The 16,379-nt window shown below is 37.3% G+C and overlaps 1 pseudogene; it reads left to right on the top strand.

Moving 5' to 3' along the window:
• The first annotated feature begins 15 nt into the window (after positions 1–15).
• LOC127419361 (syntaxin-binding protein 3-like) overlaps positions 16–16,379 on the top strand; it is a 54,240-nt pseudogene continuing 37,876 nt past the window's right edge.

Here is a 16,379-nt window from a genome sequence, read left to right as displayed (position 1 = left end):
CCTCAACTAGCCAAGATGGCAACTGGGACAGAGCACAACTTGACAAAAATAGTTTGGCAAAGTAAGCTCATGCAGTAAACACATGCTTCTCTGCACACTTCTAGCATGCACAATGATGGCCTTCATCGTTTAAAGGAACTTAAAATGAAGAGCTGTCAGAAGATTAGCTGCGCAGTGAAGACAGAAACACAATAGTTTAAGAAGAGCTGGGCTTGGCCAGATTAGTTACAGGCTTTTTACGAAGATATTTAGATATGTGTATGATGTTTATTAAGGAAATGGTGCATTATATTTTGTTAGCAGTATATTTGTCTCTCTAAATGTTTCCATTAACTGCTCTGCTAAAGATAGCCATGGCAGTTCAGTCTCAGTGTTACACTGCTCACTGACTTCTGCACGATTTGTTTCTGGTTGAAAAGGCGAACAGGTTTATATTTGTGCGGTCTCCATGCTGTCATTTCGATGACGCACGATGTTTGATGATGTCATAATGGATCTTGAGCCCTCCCGCGCCCGTGTATCATTCAACATGCTGTGAACTTTTTTATCAATGACTTTCGGTCTTCTGTTTATACCTGGTCAACACGTGGATGTGAAATAAACAGCAGATGCCGTTTAAATGTCTTTGTAATTTAGCTTAATCTAAAGCAGAGCTAAACTCAAAACAGGAAATTAAAGTTCTTGGAATTGTTTTTCATTGTTTCATTTGAATAATGTATTAGCTAAACAATTATATTATGCAGGGTTCCCAAACTTTCCATAGTCATGGAAAACCTGAACATAACCGGGATTTTTTAAAATTGTGATAATGGAAATGTATAAAATCTTAAAATGCCATGAACATTTCTGTAACTCTGCATTAAATACCATGAACTAACAATATATTTTGTACAGAATTTATTAATCTTTGTTAATGTTAGGTTATAAAAATACAATTATTCATTGTTAGTTCAGAGTGCATCAACTAATGTTAACACTTACAAAAAAAAAAAAAAAACGTGTAAATGTTGAAATTAACATTAACCATTATTAATAAATGCTGTTAAAGTATTCTTGTCATTGTTAGTTCCTGTTAAATAATGTTGTTAACTAATGTGATCATATGGAACCATATTAGTGACATTCAGGGTTGGGGAGTAATGGAATACATGTAATGGGTTTACATATTTAAAATACAAAATATAAGTAATTGTATTCCACTACAGTTACAGTTTAAATCATTGGTATTTAGAATACAGTTACATTTAAAAAGTATTTTGATTACTGAAGAGATTACTTTGCATTTTATTGTCATTTGTTTCATTTAATATTTAGTCCTTTCAGATGGAAAACATTTATACATATAAATGATGTGATCCAAAGTGCATTTGAACAGCAGTGAAACACTTTCTTATGATGTGTTACATTCATACGAGCAGACAGAGAAGTAAGTTTGAAGTAAGTTTGGAGCAGAAAAAATAGAAATAAACCTTGTGTAAATTGTCAGCTTTACGCTAAGCTAAAATGCTATTTCTAGCTATTTAACATGCACATGTTACCAGACACGATCATATTTTTTATCAAGAAAATTCACGTTGGATCATAATTTCTTTTTTTCTAGTAAGACCTTTGATATTAGGGCAAAAATTGTATTCTTGATAATAATTTTTGTGTTATAAAGATAAAAATATCTAAAAATCCTTAAAACAAGATCAATTTGATTTATCTTGTTTTAGAAACAACACTGCATAAGATATTTAGGTTTTTCAGAGAATGTATTTTTAACATGTGTATTTTGTCTTACTGTACTGGCAGAGTTTTTATAGTCAAAACAAGTGAAAAAATCTACCAGTGCTGAAGAAGTAATCCAAAGTATTTAGAATACGTTACTGACCTTGAGTAATCTAACAGAATACGTTACAAATTACATTTTACAGCATGTATTCTGTAATCTGTAGTGGAATACATTTCAAAAGTAACACTCCCAACCCTGCCAACATTTCTATAGTGCATATCTTTTTTTCTCATCAGGTTCTGCCTTTTTTATCGGCTCAAAATTGCTCTTTGTGAGGGCTAATGTTTTTAAAAGCTATGATGCAGCAATCCCAAACCACTGGGAAAGTCATGGAAATTGATTGTTCAAAAGGTGTAAGAACCCTGCATATACTGTAACTAGATTAATTTCTGTGATGTTACAGGAATCAAGGATACCATCACTGCAGAAAGTCAGAAGTATGGAAGGTCAGTGTACATTATGATTTGTTTTGGTTTGTTTTTGTTTCTTGCACATGTGATTACATCACATCTGATATCTCATCATGCCCCATTGGTTTGATTGACATCTCAATGAGCCAATGTGCTGTTTGCTTCTGTAATAATAGTGTACTAAACACAGAGTCTCTGTGAGTCTCTGGGAACCTACAGGACAGCAGTTACAAAAACATCCATGCAGTGGTCCCAAAAAGTATTTGAACACTTAAGTCACACTTAAAATTGTATTAATGTCGTTGCATTATAAAAAATATCAAAGCAAGTGGCATTTATGTTAAAGTAAGAGAACAGACTTTTCTAGCACAAAATGTCACAAAAATACGTGTGATAGGTTTTAAATGACAAAACAATAACCAGTTGGTTAAAAGTCATTGAACAACTGATCATCATTTGTGTGCAGATGCCACTTATTTAATATTTTGTTATCCAGTGCAATGGAATTCATACATTTGTAAGTTTCTAAATACTATTTGGGTCTACAGTATGAAGATGAAGTGTAAGTTTCTCTTGATGCTTGGACATCAGATAACATGGATTGTGAGTTCTGTTTTAAATCTTATTGTTCTCACAGATCCTCATACTGGACCATTTCACCAGCCGCCTTCTCTCCTCCTGCTGCAAAATGTCCGATCTCATGTCAGAGGACATCACAAGTAAGTGAGAACAGGGTACCAAAAAAAAATATATATATATATATATATATGTTTTACTTCAGTTTTTCACCTTTCCAGTTGGTAACTGGTTAGAACGAAATAAAACATCAGTCTACCTACTGTACACATTATAGCGACCATGAGGAGGTTACCCCATGTGACTCTACCCACCCTAGCAACCGGGCCAATTTGGTTGCTTAGGAGACCTGACTGGAGTCACTCAGCATGCCCTGGATTCAAACTCGCGACTCCAGGGGTGGTAGTCAGCGTCAATATGCGCTGAGCTACCCAGGCCCCCTAAACATGAATTCTTGAGAGAGGAGACCATGCTACTAAATCGGTTGTGAAGTGAATGTACAGTAGGTAGACTGTGAATTAAGAATGTGGATATAAACATAAAATTAGACAGTCCAAACAAGACCAACACTGACTGATACACAAAGCATAAAAACAAAAATAACTGTATAGTCCAGAAACGAGAAATGTAACAGGTGTGTTATGAGGATAATATAAAGACATCTTCGAGCTGAACAGCTTTAATAACCATTGTGATTTTGCTTCTTTTCATATCAGATGGCATTAGCATGTTGAATTAATGTTTACGTTTTGAAACATTACCTAGTTAAATGTACAGTATACTTACATTTTGGATACTGAGCAGCTCAGATTTCCAGGCACGTGTATAACTGGGGTTTAACCAAGTTTATTACTTTTCATCCAGCGCTTCATATCTAAAGGCGATAAATGAGAGAAAAACATGTTTTTTTCTTTTCTTTTTACTGTGGGAACAAAACTTAGTGCTCTGTGCCTTTACGAGAGCTTATGCACGTTAAACAGCGTTTAAGATGCATGAAGAGAGATGATGAGAGAGAAGCACGGAAAGACATTAGATTTACAGTCCAACAGAAAGAAACTGTTGATTTCTTGTGTTCTTTTGTGTGGATCAATAATTATCACCAACATGTTCAAATGAAAAAAAGAAAGTGGGTATTTTCCGCACTATGAACACGGAATGTGCAGGTATCATTGAAATGTTGCGTAAGACGTGCAATCCCGCTCCGAAGTTCATGAAGTGAGTTTTTTTTTTCTCCCTGCAATTTTAAACACATTAGTAATAGATGCTGTAAATACACTTGAAAAAGATTGATGGCAGTTCTCAGAGAGCACTCAGTGTCTGCAAGCTCTTGTGTGCTCACGTGACTGTGCCTCGCCACATCATAATATGCACGTGCTTAATATAATAATTATTATCACTATTATAATACTTTTTTTTTTGTTTTGTTTTTTGCTTTAAATATAATAATCATGCTCACTCGTCTCCGAGTGCTTGGTGGGAACACTGTGTTCGCTCTGTGTAAGTTTTGTGCTCTCGTTTGTTGTCTGCTTGCACTAACATTATAAATGCAGCACTGGCCCGATCGGGCAAGTGATAGTTCTAGCAACTGGCCCGAATCTCTCTCACACTGGTCTTTTCAATAAATGTTTTTTTTTAATATACAGTATCCCCAAAAATATTTGACATATTTAAAATAATATATATATATATATATATATATATATATATATATATATATATATATATATATATATATATATATATCATTATATACAAATAAATTAATAGCCTAAATTTCTCTCTATCCTGCATGCACAAAAGTAAGGTTTTCTCTTCGGAACAATTGAAAGGGACTTTGTTCCCTTTTACAGTTATGCTCTACAAAAAATTTAAAAACATTAAAAATACAAAAATATTCGTTTTCGGTTTTGTTCCTTGAACTGATTTTAATCCCTAAATGTGAGAAGAGATTTTACTGCAGGTTTAGTTGAATGTCCTGTTTGTAAGATGGTCTGAGGTCAGTCTTTGAGCTTTATTGTGAGAGCTGGACTCTCTTCCTTTGTTTTTCAGAAGGGAAGCATACTCAGTTCCTCGCTTATAAAGCAAAAGAATAGACATACATTTTCTCAGATACTGAAGCCTGTCAAGAACATGTCACCCCAAATCAAAGTAAAAAAAATATATATATATTTAGAGAGAGAGAGACCAGCAATACATTCTGGTGATTTGAATTAAAACACATCAACTAAAACCTCAGTAAACAGTCAAAGTAAGTTTTTAATACACATTTGAGTGATTTTGAGAACAAAGAGTTCAGTTTACCCAAATTTTAAAATAAAAATAACTAATTCTCTCCACAAATGTCATGTAAAAAATATTCAACCCCCAAAGTCAATCATTTGTGGAGCATCCTTTATCCTTAATAACAGCAAATAAATGTTTCAGGTAAGTGTCTCAGGTTTCGGACACCTCTCTATTAGAATTTTTACACATTTCTCATGAGCAAAAGCTTCCAGCTCATTGACATTCTTTGGTTTCTGCAGGAAGCTTGAAATCCCAACAAAGGTTTGCAATGGGATTTTAATGATGGACTGAAAGGGCCATTTAAGGACATTCCACGACCTATCCCTGAACCAGATTTTAGACAACTTGGATGTATCCTTGGTGTTATTGTCTTGCTGGAAATTCCAGTGACCACCGAGCTTCAATTTACACACTGAAGCATCACATTTTTCATGCCAAAATGGCCTGATACCTGAAAGAATCCATGGTGTCAGTCACATAGTCAAAATAGCCGTTTCCTGCAGCTGCAAAACACCCCCATAACAGGACTGACCCACCTCCATGCTTGACTGTGGGGATGGTGTCTTTCTTGTCATCAACTTGTCAACTCCAGACGTACTGCTGACCCATGGGTCTAAAACTCATTTTCAGTTTAGTGTCATACGTCTATAAAACCTTCTTCCAGGACTCCACAGGTCTTTCCTAATTACTTCTTGAATATTCAGTCAACTGGAGTCAACATTTCCCTTGGTGAGTGTAAGGGGGTTCAGTGGAAAGGAGGAGGCGAGAACCAGCTTGACAACTTAAATAATAATTTAATAAACAATTTAAACAAAACACACAGTACAAAAACACACAGTACAGCTGTCTGTAATTCTCTCTCTCTCTTGCATTACGATAAATGAGGATTTTGGTGGAAAATTTGTTTTGAAAATTGTCATGAAAGTAATCTTAATGGTCCTAAAATTTGCAACATATTCTTTATGCAAAAAAGTCTTATTATCTATTGAGTTTTTGGGTTTAATTTGTCATAGACATAGTTTTCATGAGATTCTCCCAACTGTCCATATGTATTTATGAAGAACTATTAGGATCTCAATTCATAACATACCCTTGGTAACTCTTACCCCAGACTGTCCTGATGAGCTCTTCGACAAAATGAAGAAGAACTGTGCCAAGTACATTAAAGTGTTTAAGGAAATCAACATCTCTTTTCTGCCACAGGAAGCACAAGTGAGTCTGTCTTCTGTAAATACCAGTATTCATGTTTAGATAGTCTGACTTGTTCGTTCATAAGCTGTTAATTCACTGAACCTGTGCAGGTGTTCACTTGTGATAAAACTGAAGCCTTCAAGAGCATCTACAGCCCTAACAGTTGGGACAGAGATCAGACTCTAGAGCAGCTCGCTGATCAGATCATCTCTCTCTGCGCCACACTGGATGAATATCCTGGAGTCAGATACAAGAAGTACAGTCAGACCAGATTACACCTGTACTCAGTGCACTCAAGTTACCCTTCATGTGTGAATGGATATTTTATACATGTGTAGGCACTGAAGTTTTTGTTCTGTGCAGACATTTAGCTCTCGGTTACACCAAGAAGTTGGCTGAAGTTGTGGAAAGTAAGCTGGCACAGCATTACGAGTTGGATGAGAACTGGAAAAAAAAGGTGTGATCTTCTGTTGTGTACACGACAGCCACATTCCAGTCTGTGTAGCTGATTGGTGGAGCAATAAATCTGGTTGGGTTATTGAATATAAAAATAGCTAATGTCCTGAGGCATTTTTGAACCTTGAAAGGAGTAGTTCATTTATAAATGAAAATTCTGCATTCATTTACTTACCCTCATGTCCTTCCAAACCTGGACCTTAATTGTTATGGTGAGTAAATTATGATTTTTCATTTCTGGGTAAACTATTACTTAATTACTTAACGCAATTTTGGTTGATGGTCTAGCATGTTCTTATTAATGTTATTTCTGTCACAAATCCCTTCGTTAGAACATGTCTTTCATCTTCAGGGAAAAACGCAGGTTCAGCTTTTGATCGTGGATCGAGCACTGGACCCCGTGAGCCCAATGTTGCATGAGCTGACCTACCAGGCCATGGCCTATGACCTCATGTCAATCAAGGACAACACCTATGAGTAAATGGCCCCTTAACTCAGTTTAAACCTCAGTCACATGACCTTGACAACATGGAATTAGCCTTGAAATTCATATTTTAAATGTTAGTGATGTCTTTTGTTTTCTCAATGCCATCGATTTTGTGGAACCTTCAGATGTTCATCATGGTTGCACAGTGATCCTAAAACCCAAAGTATACTTCAATTTGACGCGAAAGCTCAGCGTTTAACGGTCACCTCAAAGTATACTTTATTTGACCGTGTGCACATACACAGGCGGTTGGCGCACTGCGACTGTTATGGAACACCTGACTTTTTCTCTTCAGGAGTTGAGATCCATAAAGGTTTATTTATTTATTTATTTATTCATGTTTTATATTTTGGGGGGATTTTCTCCCCTTCTCTCCCCAATTTGGCATGCCCAATTCCTAATGTGCTCTAGGTCCTCATGATAGCGTAGTGACTCGCCTCAATCCAGGTGGCAGAGGACGAATCTCAGTTGCCAGTCAATCCACGCATTTTATCACATGGCTTGTTGAGCGCGTTACCGCGGAGACCTAGCGCATGTGGAGGCTCACGCTATTCTCCGTGGCATCCACGCACAACTCACCACGTGCCCCACTGAGAGCGAGAACCACATTATAGTGACCACGAGGAGGTTAACCCAACATGACTCTACCCACCCTAGCAATTGGGCCAATTGGTTGCTTAGGAAGCCTGACTGGAGTCACTCAGCATGCCCTGGATTCGAACTTGCGACTCCAGGTGTGGTAGTCAGCGTCTTTACTTGCTGAGCTACCCAGGCCCCCATAAAGATGTATTTATAGTCCTTCAGACTCAAGTTATATGCAATTGCATGTATCTCCTGACCTACTCACACACGTGTTCTTGATGTGCACATCTAATGTTGATGTTTTTACTGTTGTCTCCTGATGTTTACCGGTGATCACATCATCTTCTAGCATGTCTACGTGACAGCAATGGCTCAAATGTGAGTGTCGCCACCTTGTGGACCCACTTATTCAGCTCTGTAGGACCATAAAATACAAGTTAATGGGTGCCAAATTTTTGTAGCTCCAAAAAGCACATATAGCCATCATATAAATAATCCATACAACTCCAGTGGATAAATGAATGTCTTCTGAAGTGAAATGCTCTGTGTGTAAGAAAAGACCAATATTTAAAACTTTTTAGATGTGTGAGAACTGATGCATGAAATACTTGGAAAAAAACTGAAGTGCAGTGTTGTTTACAACAGAGGAGCATAGATAATCATACATATATGCCTCATTCGACTGGTTTGGATATGTCAACTGCGCCGCCATCTTGGAACAGTCAACAAAGGGAGCTGTTTGAATCGGTTTGAATGAAAGTGAGTGCAGGAGATGCCTCAGACCGCTGCATAAACAGTATCACGGTCCAAACAGCTGCTAATATGGGATCTACATATGAATATCTGTGCAGAGGAGGCTCAAATGCTTGCGTCGCGCAAGAGGCAGTTTTTAGTGGTGGAGATTATGATTAATTTCAGTGACTTCTTTTGATTTTGATTCACCAAAAAGATTTGTTCAGATTCGTTCATTGATTCGTTCACTGACCATATTTGACCAGGCCTTTGTGCTTGTAGATGGTGCCAAATGTCCTTTTAAGTAACTGCATTGAATTAAAAACAGTCATTCTCGACCAGAACAAGTCTAATTATCCTTAATTAAAATTCTACTTAGAGACTTCAGCCTTGCAGAGTGCCTTTTCTTGTTGAATGAGATTGACGGTACGAACGAACGACATGCATTTCCTCTCGGTTTAGCAGATCATCGTTCATGTAGTTCATCGTTCAAGTGACTTGATTCATTCATGTCGGTCGTGAACGAGTTTACCAGTACATTCAGTTCATTCACAACACTAATGAAATGGCATACTAGTTCAGTAAAGGGGTGTATTCCTTCAGTGGGTCCAACCAATGATATCCTCCTTCACAGCCCGCTCTCAAATGCTTTTGGCTCATGCTAAAGTCAGTCTTTAAATGCAACACAAAGGAAGACAGATGGAATTTGCATGTCTACAAATGTACAAAGACACTTTAAAAATATAGTTTAAACACTATAACTGTTTTCACCACAACTGGCAGGTCATAGTTTCACTATATTTTGTCAAATGCTGGTCTTAATTATTAAGAAAGTTTAAGAAAAGCTTAAGTATCTTACACTATGCATCAAAGCACAACATTTCCATCTGTAATTTGTCATTTGTCAAAAGAGTTTACCAGTACACGTATGATGTCTCATCTCGTTCATACTCAAATGACCGACTATTATTATTCCAATGAAGGGGCATATTCGTTCAGCGGGTGAAACCAGTGATATTCTCCATCACAGCCAGCACTCGAAAGCTATTGGCTCACGCTGTAGTCAGTCTTTACATGCATGAAAAGCCACCAAAGCAGTCTCGCGCTTTGAAAGGGGTCATTGGCTTTGAAAGGAAAAGACATTAGTGAAAGAGAAATATGAGCCGGTGTATGGATGTGAACGAGAATGATTCGTTCACTTAAAAGATTTGTTCAAAAAGACTGATTCGTTGAACTCCACCCTGGTCAGCATGCAAACCACAGCAGCAGTAAAAGAAAAAAAAAGGTTTTAAATATTGATCTATTTCTTACACTTAGTGTTTTGCTTCAGAAGACATTAATTTATCCATTTGAGTCATATGGATTATTTTTATGATGGCTATATGTGCTTTTTGGAGCTTCAAAAATTTGGCACCCATTCACTTGCATTGTATGTATGGAAGTAAATTCACAACTAAAGTCTTTGAAGCATAAAAGCATGTTGAATTGCTCTAATCGAAAAAATAAATGCATTGTATTATCAGTGCTTGCATTTAAATGCGTTGCATTTACAGTGCTTGCATTTTGGGAGGCTGAAATTAAACATTGTATTTTTAAGCATTGAAAATTTAGTTTGGAAACATTTCAAAACTAATTTCATTTTTAAAAATTCAACAATAAATATTCACCTTCCATAGTTTATTCCCAAAATATTTCGTTCATTTGAAAATACCATCTAGATTTTTCGACAGGTAAAATTCAGCCCGTTCTATTTCGCTTAACAAAATTTGCTTCCTCAAATTTAGTGGTTCAAATTCGGTTGGAAATTCAACCTTCTACATCCGGGAACTGCAGGAAAAGCAGCAGAGTACCGATGCACAGTCTTAACGTGATGCTATTCATTCTCACCAGTAGGTAGTGCAATGCACTCATGTGTTGGATGCTGAAGACTAAAGCTACAGGTAGAGAGAACAGCCATGTATGTTTTAATAGTTTGTTTTTTTAATTTGAAAAGAAATGAGCAGAAATGAGAAAATGAGAATATAAAATAAAATAATATATTACAATAAAAATAATAAATGAATGAATGAAAAATTAATTAGGCCTACCTTTGTGCACGAGTTGGTATAAAGTGTCCGCATGATATTGTACTAAATTCAGAAGAAATGATGTTGATGTTATACTGTATTTACGGGGAAAATTGTCTATCTTGGCATGTCTGCCCACATTCCTTCTCTTTACAAACTGCTCATCACCCTCTCTGACACCGAAGGGTGCTGTCACGCTCACACTGATATGCGTTGATGTCACTGGTATCAGTGTGGGCGCAAAGCGCAGAGCTCCACTTAATCACTTAATGTTTGTACATTTACCCTATGTTTGTGCTTCCACCGCCCTATTGCTGTCAACCCACAGATGATAAATGAAACATTGCAAATGCACATTTGATGAACAAAGCAGTGATTGTGTAAAAACAGTAGATCTAAGCCTCCAGCACAAAAATAATTACAAAACTGTGTATTTAATTATGTAGTTAATTAGTTTGATTATTTAAGAAAACAACTTTGAACATTTCTCAGTGAGGTAAATTAAAAGTGTTTATAAAGTTATGCACAAATCTATGAATGAGTGACGCTATATGGTCAGATTTCAGCACTTCACAATGGACAGCAACTCTTAAGAAGCACTTAAAAGTTCATGTTATGTGCAGGTTTGGGAAGCGTATGAGAAAAAGAAAAGAATGTTCGCAACTTTACATGTAGAGAACACTCTTAACAGCTAAGACCCATAGTTATGGGAAAAGCATGCAGCCTGTCAGTGGCCAGGCCAGCAATTTTCAAGTGGGTGGACCTTGGTGAAACAAGGTGGACCTCTATTCGGAGCCTAATTTTATCATGAATATAATGAAGCGTACACCTTTGCTCTGCCGTTATGAGTTAATATTTGTTAATTTACACAGCTTAATACTTGCACTCTAAAAATGATGGGGTATTTTTTCAGTTTGGCCTGTTGGGTAATTTTATTGGGTTATTTTCTCTCTGTTGGGTAGTTTTTGTGTAACCTAGCCACTGGGTTAGTGGCTGGGTCATTTTCACTGATAGTTGAAGCTATACACCCCTCCCCCCACCCCGATGCATCAACCCAGCAGTGGAGTCAGAACAGCCCAGCTGATGAATTACCTGATGCGGGCTTTTAGGAATGGATCGTCTTTAGGAGTGAGCGGTTCTCGATTAATTCGGTGAAATAAGGTTTGTGTCAGTGTTTTTATCAGTAATATCATTACTGTACACCAGAAGATGCAGAGACACTGTTCCATAATCAGAACTGGACAGCGTATGTGACATCAACTGTTATTAGATGTCATGCTAGCTTCGTGAGCTTTGGCTTTGCTAGCCTGTATTGCCCACTGGACACTGAATAGATTTATTTGCTTTTTCTGTTTTTTTTTTTAGTAATGCAAACGTCTCCTTTCGGTGAAATTTGCCGTTTTGTATCCAAAATATATCACCAACATGATTCATTTAGTTCATACCCCGTATCACCCTGTCTACGCTGGACGCGAGCGGTGCGTCACTGATACGAAGGCCGTTTCACAACACTCGTGTCACGGGAGCTTTGTCCAACACATGAAAAGCATTGGTGTGCTCAGTAAACATTGAAAACATATTTGAGTTTAGAGCAGAAAAAAGTTAGAGAAAAAAACAAGGCAACTATTAATTAATAAATAAATTATGAACCATCGAATATCGAATCAAAGTCTGAATTTTTCTTTGTACTTAAAAACCATCAGCAGTGAGGCAAACACTTATGTGAAAAATCACAAACTGGTGCAAACTTTGACCTGTTATTGAACAGAAACATTTACATTTATTAACCATGCTTTAAGTATTCTGATGACTGTTGGATTGCTAACATTATGGGTTGATATCTTTCTTTAACTTTTTTGCTTTTCTTTCGTATTTATCTTTTGTAGGTGGGAACAAATATGGTGGAGTACCTCCAGCAGGTTGAGATGTCAAGGCCGTATTCCCCTACATCCTAGACTCAGCAAAACAGGCCTACACATAGATAATTTTATTGATTTAATTCATTCCTTACATAAGTATTTTTTAGTAATAGACACTAGAATTATAAGTAACATTTAAAGGGAAAGTTCACCCAAAAATGAAAATACTCTCATCATTTACTCACTCCCATGCAATTCCAGATTACTTTCTTCTGCAGAACACAAATTAAGATTTTTATAAGAATATCTCAGTTCTGTAGGTCCATTCAGTGCAACTGAATGGTGACAAAAATGTTGAAGCTCCAAACAGCACATAAATACAGCATAAAATAATCCATATGGTTCCAGTGGTTAAATGACTGTGAACGTGAGAAAAAGTGAGAGAAACATCAATATTTTTTTGTTGTTTGTTTTTTTTACTATACATTCACTTTCACATCTAAAAGTCACACGTGGCACCTGTTTAGTTTTCTTTCAGATGTGAAAGTGAAGATTTAGATTAAGAAAGGATCTGTTTCTCATCCACATCTATCATATCACTTTTGAGACATGGATTTAACTACTGGAGTCATATGGATTACTTTCATACTGCCCTTATGTACAGTGCATTCAGAAAGTACTCAGACCCCTTCATTTTTTCACATTTTGTTATGTTGCAGCCTTATGCTAAAATGCTTTAAATTATTTATTGATTTTTACATCAGTCTACACTCCATACCCCATAATGACAAAGCAAAAAACAGATTTTTGATAACATTGCAAATGTATTAAAAATAAAAATCTGAAATATCACATTGACATAAATATTCAGACCCTTTGCTATGACACTTGAAATTTAGCTCAGGTGCATCCCATTTCTCTGGATCATCTTTGAGATGTTTCTACACTTTGATTGGAGTTCACCGGTGGAAAGTTCAATTGATTGGACATGATTTGGAAAGGCACACACCTATCTATATAAGGTCTCACAGCTGAAAATGCATATCAGAGCAAAAACCAAGCCATTAGGTCAAAGGAACTGCCTACAGAGCTCAGAGACAGGATTGTGTCGAGGCACAGATCTGGGGAAGGCTACAAAAATATATCGACTGTGTTCCCAAGAGCACAGTGGCCTCCATAACTCTTAAATGGAAGAAGTTTGGAACAACTAGGACTCTTCTTAGATCTGCCCACCCAGCCAAACTGAGCAATCAGGGGAGAAGGACCTTGGTAAGAGAGGTGACCAAGAACCCGATGGTCATTCTGGTTGAGCTCCAGAGATCATGTGTGGAGATGGGATAAACTTGCAGAAGGACAACCATCACTGCAACACTCCACCGATCTGGGCAGAGTGGCCAGATGGAAGCCTCTCCTTAGTGCAAGCACATAAAGGACTCTCAGACTGTGAGAAACAAGATTATCTGGTCTGATGAAACAAAGACTGAATTGTTTGGCCTCAATTACAAGCGTTATGTCTGGAGGAAACCAGGCAGAGCTCATCACCTGCGCAATACCATCCCAACGGTGAAGCATGGTGGTGGTAGCATCATGTTGTGGGGGTGTTTTTCAGTGGCAGGGACTGGGGGACTGGTCAAATAATATATATATATATTATTATATATAGATTCACTTTATAATGCTTTATAACAAAGGAAAAACAAAGGGGGCACATGGTATCTACTGATATAATAATTATTATATAAATAACCACAGTCCTTTAGATTAAAATTGTAGGGAATATTAATAAAGCAACAACACTGAAAAAGAGAAAAACATTCACTGCTGTTTTCTGGATAACTTAATACACCCTTTAAAACTGAACACAAAATTAGGATGAGAAATTGCTCATTTTAATTTACAGACCCAAAGTCTGATAGCATTAAATCAGAAACATATTAATGTATCAAATCTACAGTATAATCATTCCATGGAGACAACTGAAAAACAGTTATGTCACTTTTACCTGCAATATTTTTCCTGGTACCAGTCCATGTTTTCATTATTGCCATAAAGGACTCGAACAAACTTTAAAGTTGAAAAGATTGTGTTTTTCTGGGTCGGTTGTATCACTTGGGTCCAGTTTAATCTGAAAAGCGCAAAATTGCGCATATGCGAGTTTCCGTGCCAACGCACATATGTCTTATCAATTGTAGAGGCATGTTTGATGACTTGTTTAAAGTAAATAAAGGTCATTTAGATCTGAAATTTTTTAAGGCATTATTTGAAGATGTTCAATGACATATATGCTAACAGAGAAATGTTTGACTGATTACAAATGATAAGGAAGGTCTGGTAGACCCGATTTTCTAACAGCAGTTGTAAACCAGGCCAAAATAAACAGCGAGATTTTATATACAAAAACACAACAATACAATCACATAATTTCAGATGTGTACGTTACTAATCATTGATAATTTAATAAATGTCGGCCTATAGTCTATATTTCACCCAGAGGGGCACCTCAACCCATGTGGCAAAGGGGCAGTTGCTTGGGACACTGTAGCTACCCCCTGTGTGCGTGTTTGGAACCAAGTATACTACAGAGAAATTTCATGTTGGAGTGGGATTTGAGCGAACGCTTTTTTACCGGTGAGCGTGAGCGGTACTTGAGCGTGAGCGGTACTTGAGCGGAGCGTTCGCTTGGGCCGTGAGCGGCTGAGCGGAGCGCACGTGCATGGAGCGGATTATTTAGCAGAGTGTCACACAGCTCCGCTTCGCTCACATGCTCTGTTCAGGACAGTTATGTGGATGAATCTACACGTTCTTTGTGTTTATCCCGCCTATTGGCTGGAGTTTGTTTTATAGATTATCTTCTGTTGTGTAATTCTGTTTTACAAAATATGTATAGAAACACCAGACTTGAGCAATCTGATGGCAAAGTTGTCACGGGGGCTCTCATAGGCATACATGGACTGTTTGAGATTAGAGGGATGGACGCTGGTTGGCGCTGTCGTGCGTGGGGTTAATGCGCATATTTTTATTTTTTCTGTTTGTTTGGTTCGGGGGGAGGTTCGGGGTTTGATTGTTGCACTAATGTGGAATGTGGTCTTTATAATTTTATTTTTGACACACAATCTATTTTTTCTAATATGTCAAAATGTCAGATGTTAGTATAAGTGGATTTTCTCTCTCCTCGTGGAATGTGAATGGGTTGGGGCACCCCATAAATAGAAGGAAAGTTATTTCTCTTGCCTACAGGCAAGGCTCTGGGGCCAGATGGCTTTGCCGCTGAGTTTTTTTAGATCTTATGCTACAGAACTGGCTCCACTTTTGCTAGATATTTATATGGAATCATTAAAGAATGGAAAGCTTCCGCCAGCCATGATGCAAGCCCGGATCAGTCTGATTCTTAAAAATGATAAAGATCCAAGTGAGTGTAAGAGTTACCATCCAATTTTCCTGATCCAGCTAGACATTAAAATATTGTCCAAAATTTTGGCTAACCGATTAAGGAAAGTTATGGCATCTCTTCTACATATAGATCAGGTTTATTTGGGGCAGTAGCTCTTCTGATAACATTAGGCAATCAATATCATGTGGTCAGTAGCGAATGATCAGACTGCAGGCGCTGCCATCTCACTTGATGCCGAAAAGGCATTTGATATGATAGAATGGGATTATCTTTTTAAGATTTTGGAAATGTACGGGTTTGGGAATATGTTTATTGGATGGATTAAGTTACTATATAGACACCCAGTAGTGGCAGTACAAACAAATGGATTAATTTCAGATTACTTTACTCTGGATAGGGGCACCCAGCAGGGTTGCCCTCTTTCCCCATTATTGTTCTGCCTTGCCACGGTACCATTAGCAGCCACAATAAAAAACAGTAGGATGATTTTCCAGGGGTGATGGCGGGAGGTGTAGCACGTAAGCTTTTGCTTTACGCAGATTATATTTTATTATTAGTCTCCGACCCTACTA

This window comes from Myxocyprinus asiaticus, chromosome 28 (genome assembly GCF_019703515.2).
Source record: "Myxocyprinus asiaticus isolate MX2 ecotype Aquarium Trade chromosome 28, UBuf_Myxa_2, whole genome shotgun sequence".
In the NCBI taxonomy this organism is placed as follows: Eukaryota; Metazoa; Chordata; class Actinopteri; order Cypriniformes; family Catostomidae; genus Myxocyprinus; species Myxocyprinus asiaticus.
Note: the sequence above shows the minus strand (reverse complement) of the source record. Positions and strands in the feature narration are given on the sequence as shown.